Consider the following 8540-nt stretch of genomic DNA (forward strand, 5'->3'; position numbering starts at 1 on the left):
ACTAAATGCCCTACCAACATCTTGATTTTGGCTCAGTCATACTGATTTCAGAATTCTGGCCTCCAGAACTTGCTCTAAGGGAATAAGTTTTCTTTGTTTTAAGCTACAAATTTGTGGTAGTTTTTTAAAGCAGCCTCAGGAAACCAATACAAATCTTTATGTATAACTTCCCATTTTTATAATTTTGTTAGAGAGAAAATGTTAGGTACAAGACTATATACAGTATATAACTTTTGGGGGTTGGGTTTTTCTAATAATGCCCTTGAGATCCATCTAATTTGTTTCATATATCAAGAGTCTGCTTTTTTATTGCTGACTAGTAGTCTACTGTATGGATGTACCAGAGTTTGTTTACACACTTACCTGTTGAAGGACGTTTAGGTTGTTTCCTCTTTGGGCTATTTCAAATAAAGTTTCTGTGAATAGTCGTGTCCAGGTTTCTTTGTGAATTTAAGTCTTAATTTATCTAGGATGTAACTCAGGAGTGAAACTGCTGAAACATGTGGTGTTTGTCCAGCTTTTAAAGAAACTTCCAATCAGGTTCTTCGGCATCTCTCTAGTGCAAGTTTCTTTTAAAGAAACTTCCAATCAGGTTTCCAGAGTGGATATACCATTTTACATTCACCGTAGCAATTAATGAGAGATCTGGTATCTCTGCATCCTCACCATCATTCAGTATTATCCGTATTTTTTTTAACTTTAAGATTTTAGTAAGTTTATAGTGACATCTCACTGTGGCTTTAATTTGAATATTCTTGTTGGCCAAAAATGTTGGGCATATTTTCATGTGTTTATTTGCCATTTCGATGTTTTCTTTGGTAAAGTGTCTAGCTAGTCATTGGTCCATTTTCTGAATGTTCTTCTTTGCTTGCTTATTTTTTATTTTTTTTCTCACTATTGAGTCTAAAGAGTTCTTTAAGTAGCCTGAAAACAAGTCTTTTGTTGGAAACATGATTTACAAATACTTCCTCCCAGTCAGTAGTCTACTTTTTCATCTTCTTAACAGAGTCTTTCAGAGAGCAAAGGCCCATTTTTTTTTCTTTCATGGGTCACGTTTTACTGTTATATCTAAGAAGTCTTAGCCTAGGCCAAGGTTTAATATTTTCTCTTATAATCTGTCCTAAAAGTTTTATAGTTAAAAAATTTACAGTGATATTTATAATCCATTTTGAGTTAATGTGTATATAAGGTATAAGGTTTAGGTTGAAGTTAATTTATGGGTACTGATATTCAATTTTTCCTATACAGTTTTTTCAAAAGACACTATTTCCTAAAATCTATGTTTATCTTGGATTTCATCATTTTGACTATGATGTGTCTAAATCTTATTTATTTTCCTCATACTTATCCTGTTTAGTGTTTTCTAAGCTTTTTTTTAATTTAAAATTTTATTTTTTATTTAAATTTTAAAAATTGGGGTCCTTTATTTCTTCTAATATTTTTACCTCCCCACTTACTTTTTCCTCTCCTTCTGTGAATTCAATTTAAAATATTTTAAATTACTTAATATTGTCCCACATATCTAGGAGATTCTGCTCATTTATCTTCATTATTGTCTCTTATTTCTTTATATTGAATAATTTCTATTGTTATATCTTCAAATTAACTGACACTATCTTATGACATATCTATTTTGCCTGTAAGCCTGTGCTTTTTTATTTTTATTTTTTTTAGGTATTGTAGTTTTAGTCCAAGAAATTCTATTTTGTTCTTTTTTTGTGGTTTATTTTTCTCTGATGGTATTTCCCACTAACTCATTCATTACAACTATGCTTTTCTTTATGTATTTTGAACATATCTATGTTAACTGTTTTAAAAATCTTTTCTGCAAATTCCAACATCTAGATCATTTTGGTGTCATTTTTATTGACTTTTTTTTTTTCTCTTGATTAGGGAAAATATTTTGCTACTTTTTCACAAGCATAGTGACTTTAGCTATATTGTGGAAGTTGTAGATGGAATGTTTTAGAGAATCTGGATTCTGTCACCTTCCTTCAGACAACTATTGATTTTTTTTTTCTTTCAGGCAGTTAATTTGGCTGGACTCAAAACTCCAAAATCTATATTTCCTGTACTGAGCAGTAGGTGAGATCTCTGCTCAGGTCTTTCATCTTTTCAGTTGTTTTCTACCGGTTCTTCGGCATCTCTCTAGTGCAATTCAGGTATGTTGCAAGAGTTTGAGCAGTATTTATATTCAGATTTTGGAATCCCACATCTGTGGACTTCTACTTTCCATGCTATCCCCCTCTTGACTTTCCAGTTGCTCAGGAAGCTCCAAACTTTATTCTTAGTCCCCAATCCAGTAATGTGATTTTTCCATTTCCCTTTTAGGCATCCAGAACAATATTGATAACCCTTAGGTAAAAACCATGTAAATGGAATTATCAGCTAATACATTTGCTCTTTTTCAAAATTTGACAAGCCTCCTATTTTTTTCTTCTTTGTTTTTCTCATTCTCTATTGCCTTCAAATAATTCTATCTGTGTTTGTATGTATATATGTGTGAGTATGTAAGTTCAAATTTGGTTCAGAGTTTATAAAAATCATTTGAAATATGAATAGTTGGCTACAAGCTCTGATAACATTTCTTGAAGCAGAATTCCAAGGATTTTGGATTGTAATGTAAGGAAGAGGAAACCTTTAGAGGGTTTTAACTAGGAGTGTGATGTTACTGAATTTAACCTTTATATACTGTACTCTGTGTGTTAATGTGTGGAGAGTTTTTTTGGTTTTTTTTTGTTTTGTTGTTTTGATTTGTAAGATTAGATAGAGAGGGTCAGTTGCAGAAACACAGGCAAGAGATTGTGGCAACTTGGATATATCTTAGAGTAGTAGACATGGATAAAAGATGGGTTATATTACTTGCTCTGTCTTTGGGCAAGCTATTTTATTAATCAACTGTAAAATGGTAATGATACCAAAAGCCACTAGTTTTTTGTGGAGATTAAAGAAAATAATATATGCACCACCTTAGATATTGCTGGACATATAGTAACACTCTACAGCATTTAATAGTTTGCTATATGTGTATTATATGTCAAATACTGCACTGTGAGAGCAGAATTACTCCTGTTCATGGGTCTAATCATGAAGATACACATTAATCAAGTATCAAATAAATACATGAAAATTCTAATGAAATAATTGATATTGAGTTGTTTATGATGACTTAAGAATGTGTAGTAAGATAACTTGGTCTGGTGGTAGGAATAACATACGCAAATATAAAATTGATGATAGCTTACCTGTAATAACACAAGAGTGTTCAAGTGGCCGACCTCCAGTTCATATTAATGTTCATAAGAAGGGTAAGTATCCCTGTGAAAGTGAGATTGGACATAGATGTAAATAAAAATAGGACATGTCATTTAGGTGAATAATGTATGTAAGATTGCTTTAGACAGAGGAGACAGTATGCGACAAAGCCCCCAAAGAGAAGCGAGCCTGGAGGGGTGGAAATGCAAAAAAGCACTGTGGTTGCAGCAGAGTTTGAAGATGATTATGCTGCACGTGGTGCTGAAAATATTTGAGTCAGGCTATACAGGGGACTTGCATGCTGTGGAGAGGTTTGGTTTTCATCTCTAGAACAAAGAAAAACTCCTTACGAGCTTTAGGCAAAAAGCTCAGGCAGACTTCAGTGTGGGGAGCAGATTGGAGAAAGAGAAAATTGGATTAATCCAGTCTCAGTAAGTGTGGAGATATAATGATGCTGGTGCTGATTCTGCGGCTGCTGCTGCTGGTGTTGCTGCTTGTGGTTGTGTTTCCTTATGAGAGATTTGGAAAGAAGAAATGATAGGGAGAAGATTGCCTAATTTATTATTTTTTTGCGGGGGTGGGGCACAATTTGTGTATGTCTGGCACTCTATGGCAGGAAAAAAACTGGCAAAGAAATAAGATAAAGTTAGTTTATTTCATACTTTTTAGCACTGATAGTAGAAGGAGATCCTCGGTCTTCCTAGGCATTTACCAATCCTTGCAGGTAAGCAAGAGTTGCTTGGAGCTAATTATTAGGGTTTCGGTGGTGTTTGAAATGTCTCAACTTATATACTTAAAAGGGAATTGGATCCAGTTTTACTTTAACATAACATTATCTCAGCAATAACTTTATCATAACATAAAGCATATTGGATAGAATTTTTCTCTTCACTCAGACTGAAGTTCTGTGTATCAATAAAGAGAGCAGTTGTACAGAGATAATCATCATGCCAGTCTCCAGATGCATCTGAAAAGCTATTAAGAGCCAAAGAGGAGGCTAATGAAAAGATCTCCTGTGGTTACAGAAATCACATGGCTTTGGTCTTTTCCTCCAGATATTTTCTTTGTTAGTTTCTTCTGCAAGTCTTGGCAAAAGCATATTTATTAAACTGCCTCTATTTCCCTAGTGCACTTCATAGCTGGGAGACCAAGAATAGAATGGTCCAAGGAAACATGTAATTAATTTTCTTTATCATTTCTTTATAAGTGTGAAAATGAATAAAGGACTTGATTAGCTCTCTAATCCCTTTTATCTTCACATTCACACAAACACATACATTACACTCATAAGTAATATGATGTCAAGATCTTGTGAAAACAACAGTTTCCACAATACGAATGTTTTTGGATATCTCTAAAGCGTTTCATTTGTCATACCAATTTTACTTCTCTAGGGCCATTTATGTGGAAGTTGACTGTTGCTTCTTGACCCATGTCAACTCAATCTAAATGGAAAAAGTGGCATTGTCCTCTCAAAGAATAGATAGCACAACTAGAGTAATCACCTTTTCAGACAGCAGCACCTTGTCTTTGTAGAAACGTATTGAACGGTTCTAACTATATAAAAATCCATTAATGCTACCCCATTAAAAATGTCAAAAGAACTGATGTGACCCAAAGAAAACCGAATGAGCAGAGCTGGGTGTTTAGACCCATATTCTTAATTCCCATGAGTATTCTTGGGGAAAGCAATAGTCAAAATGGGTATCTTGGGGGTGATTTTGACCCTGGTAGATTCAACTAATAAATAGGTGAAATGTGTGTGCGTGTACATGTTGGATTTTGATCATTGACAAAGCAATCACAATCACACGTATAGCTTACTGGGAACACAAACAGTGGCTCACAGCTATACAAACTTTACTATAAAAGAAAAGTTAAAGCTCACATTAGTTTCATGCTTCTGACTTCAGAATATAAACTGGTCCTGATGTCCCAATATTTATAAATTTTTTTGAAAAATGAAGGCAGATACTTTTTGGCTGTTAAAGACCGTCATGAGAAATATGAGTACTTTATGTATTCTTAAATGAATTATTTCAGATGTGTGTGTATTGTTGTGCATGTGTATGTGTAAGTCAGATCTGATTCTTCCTTAATTACATGCTACCAAAGGCATCTAAGAGGCAAAAAGACTTCTTCTGAAGGTGAGATAAATGGCCCTGTTCAGGGACGCTGATGACTGAAAATGAGAAGACTGTTTGAGTTTCATCGGCATTTATGGTCCCCAGAAAGAGCATTGGCTTACCAAGCCCTATGACCATGCTAAAAGAGAACATCCAAAAGACTGAATAAAGCCTTTGATTCTGCCAGCTAGAGTACTTGGAATATCTTTCATTTTAATGTAGCTAAAAGAATATCTGGATTTTATTCATAGTTGAATTAAATTAGAAAGGAAAGGCAGAGGGACTTCCCTGGTGGTCCAGTGACTAAGACTCCACGCTCCCAATGCAGGGGACCTGGGTTTGATACCTGGTCAGGGAACTAGATCCCCCATGCGCAACTAAGAAGTTCGCATGCCGCAACTAAAGATCCTGCATGCTGCAATGAAGATCCCACATGCCACAACTAAGACCCGATGCAACCAAATTTAAAATATATATTTAAAAAATTAAAAAGAAAGGAAAGGTATAAACATATGATGGTAAGGTGGGAAGACTTCATACATATATGGTTAGTTAGCCTGCTAGATAATGGTCTTCAGTAAATAGCAAGTGTTAAAGATTAAGAGAAAGATTAGATAATAACTGATGTGGTTAGAAAAGACATGCAAGAAGAGTCAGGCCTTAAAATGAAAGCAAGAAGGGCTTTATAGGGAAGACATGTCATGGATGGAGAAGATCTGGTTTGTTGGAATATGAGTGATAAGTCAGTGGTCAGGGTATGGTATCTGAGGTAGCAATGAGGTCATACGTTTAGAAAGGTAGGTCAAAACATTAAAAAAACAAAACAAAACAAAACAATACCCCTGAAGTGGCTTTCTCCATATAAAGCTTGCTGGGGAGACTCTCCTTCAGAGTTCACAAGGGAAAGGGAATGGGCTTGATGGCTGACATTTTGAGTTTAAATTCCAACTCTTCCACATCTGAGTTGTGAGATGGGGTATGTTACTTAACTTCCATGAACTTCAGTACCGCTGATATGAAAGGAAGGTAATATTGCCTACTGAAGAGGCATTATAGCTTGTGGCTAAGAGCACATACTCTGGAAGTAAACTTCCCAGGTTCAAATTCTGTTCCCATCACTTATAAGATCTACATTCTTGGTAAAGGTTTTTTAACTGTGCCTTTTCCTCATCTCTAAATTAGATTATCCTGTAAAGCAGTTCTGAGTACTGAATGCATAATTTCTTATAATAGCGCCTGGAAAGACGTGGTTAAAAACTGTTCATTGTTAGTGTTTGGGTTGTTGTCATTACATCAAGGGTGGTTTGAAAAATGAAATGATGTAGGCTTGTAGTGTGTCAAGCATAGATTGTAGGACATAATAAAGATGGAGCAATGGTATTTCATCTCCTGTTTTCATGCCCAAAAATGTCAAAGTGGACTCTTCTATGTGTCATTCCCTGCAGGAAATCTCACTGGCCTCCTACTATTTTTCTAACAGCCATATTCCTCATAGGAAATCTTCCTACCAACTGTCATAACTAGCCCTCCCCTAAGTGCCAAGAATGAACTTTCTCACCCTTGAATTAATCAGACTATTTAAGGCCTATACAGTAGTGGTTAAAACTCAATTTCTATATGAAACCATTCTTAGCAGAAACCTATTGACACAATGGTTCACATTAAGCCATTGCCCTCAACAAGGGACTCATTTTACCTAACACAGTTAAATATGTTTCATAAACACATTTATAGAAACCATGTAGATTCTCTGTCTTATCCTTTTATTTATACTAAACAGTGCTCTTATTTCCCCACATAAGAAAAACATATAGCCCTCTTTTCAGTGATATACACTTTTTTATATTGGAAAGATTTCCAATATAAATTTCACCTAAATCCTATCCATGTAGAGATGCATAAACAGAAGCTCAGACAGGTTAACTAGCTTGCTTAACAGCTACTAACTGACAAGATGCTAATCTATAGAAATCACCTTAGTTTTTCCTTTTTTAAAAAAATAATTTTATTTATTTATTTATTTATTTTGGGCTGTGTTGGGTCTTTGTTGCTGCACACGGGCTTTCTCTAGTTGTGGCGAGTGGGGGCTTCTTTTGTTGTGGAGCATGGGCTCTAGGTGTGCAGGCTTCAGTAGTTGTGGCATACGAGCTCAGTAGTTGTGGCTCACGGGCTTATTTGCTCCGCAGCATGTGGGATCTTCCCAGACCAGGGCTCGAACCTGTGTCCCCTTCATTGGCAGGCAGATTCTTAACCACTGCGCCACCAGGGAAGTCCAGTTTTTCTTTTTAAAACTATATTATTTTATATTTCGTATTAAATATTTTTTAAAAAACACTGTGCTTGAAATAGCAAGCCACATTTACGGTCTACTAAAATTAAAATATTTCTTAATCTTGTTTAAAATCTAAAATGCTGCAGCAGCCTCATAAACAATTACTATTTTAAAAATAAATGTCACTGGGATACCAGGGATTGTCTCAATTGATACACTCCCTTACCATCTGCTCCTAAGAAGCCATATAGACTTTAGATTTGGTAAATGGTTCATCATCCCAGTAGCTTCAGAGACAGCAACAAAAAATTCTGTAGATAACAGATTATCTGTCAGAAAATTCCATGTGTTAACTATTTTTCTCTATCTCATTTTCAGTACTAATTAAATATTTAGACTAATCAGATGTTGAGAATTTTTTATGTGATTTGTGAAAAATATATTATAATATTAACTTAGGGGTTTCACAACTTCCTACTGCTCCCTGTCTGAAGATGAAGTCTCTGTTTCTAAAGTATATTATACTTAAAAGTAGTTGAAATATATCCATGACACATCATTAATGTGAGCTATTTTGCACATATTTTTTCTCATTTTTTCAGCATCTGGAAAAGTTAATGGAAGCTGCAAATGACAGGTAAAGAATAAATGAAGGACATTAGAGGAGAGCAATTATTTTCCTCTTTGAAAGCAGTTTAGTTGTATCCATAATTAGTGTACAGAAACAGACCCATGCCCCTTGCATAGGACATTGCCATAGGTTTGAATCTCCCATGACTATCCTCAATGTTCTGGATCAGATCCCAATAATGCTGCATGGAGATGGAGTAGAGAGAATTCAAAGAGCTGGGTGAAAAATAAATCAGAAATTAACTTGCTATGTGACC

General features: G+C 35.0%; 1 long non-coding RNA gene across 1 annotated transcript in view; it reads left to right on the forward strand.

The window, feature by feature from the left end:
- The window catches only part of LOC141277117 (uncharacterized), a 28663-nt gene extending 20365 nt beyond the window's left edge, over positions 1 to 8298 (forward strand). The window contains exon 3 of the long non-coding RNA XR_012327878.1: positions 8256 to 8298. This is a non-coding gene — a long non-coding RNA (uncharacterized lncRNA). The remainder of the gene's footprint in view (positions 1 to 8255) is intronic.
- Positions 8299 to 8540: the final 242 nt, after the last annotated feature.

Source organism: Tursiops truncatus, chromosome 19 (assembly GCF_011762595.2).
Source record: "Tursiops truncatus isolate mTurTru1 chromosome 19, mTurTru1.mat.Y, whole genome shotgun sequence".
NCBI classification, from domain to species: domain Eukaryota; kingdom Metazoa; phylum Chordata; class Mammalia; order Artiodactyla; family Delphinidae; genus Tursiops; species Tursiops truncatus.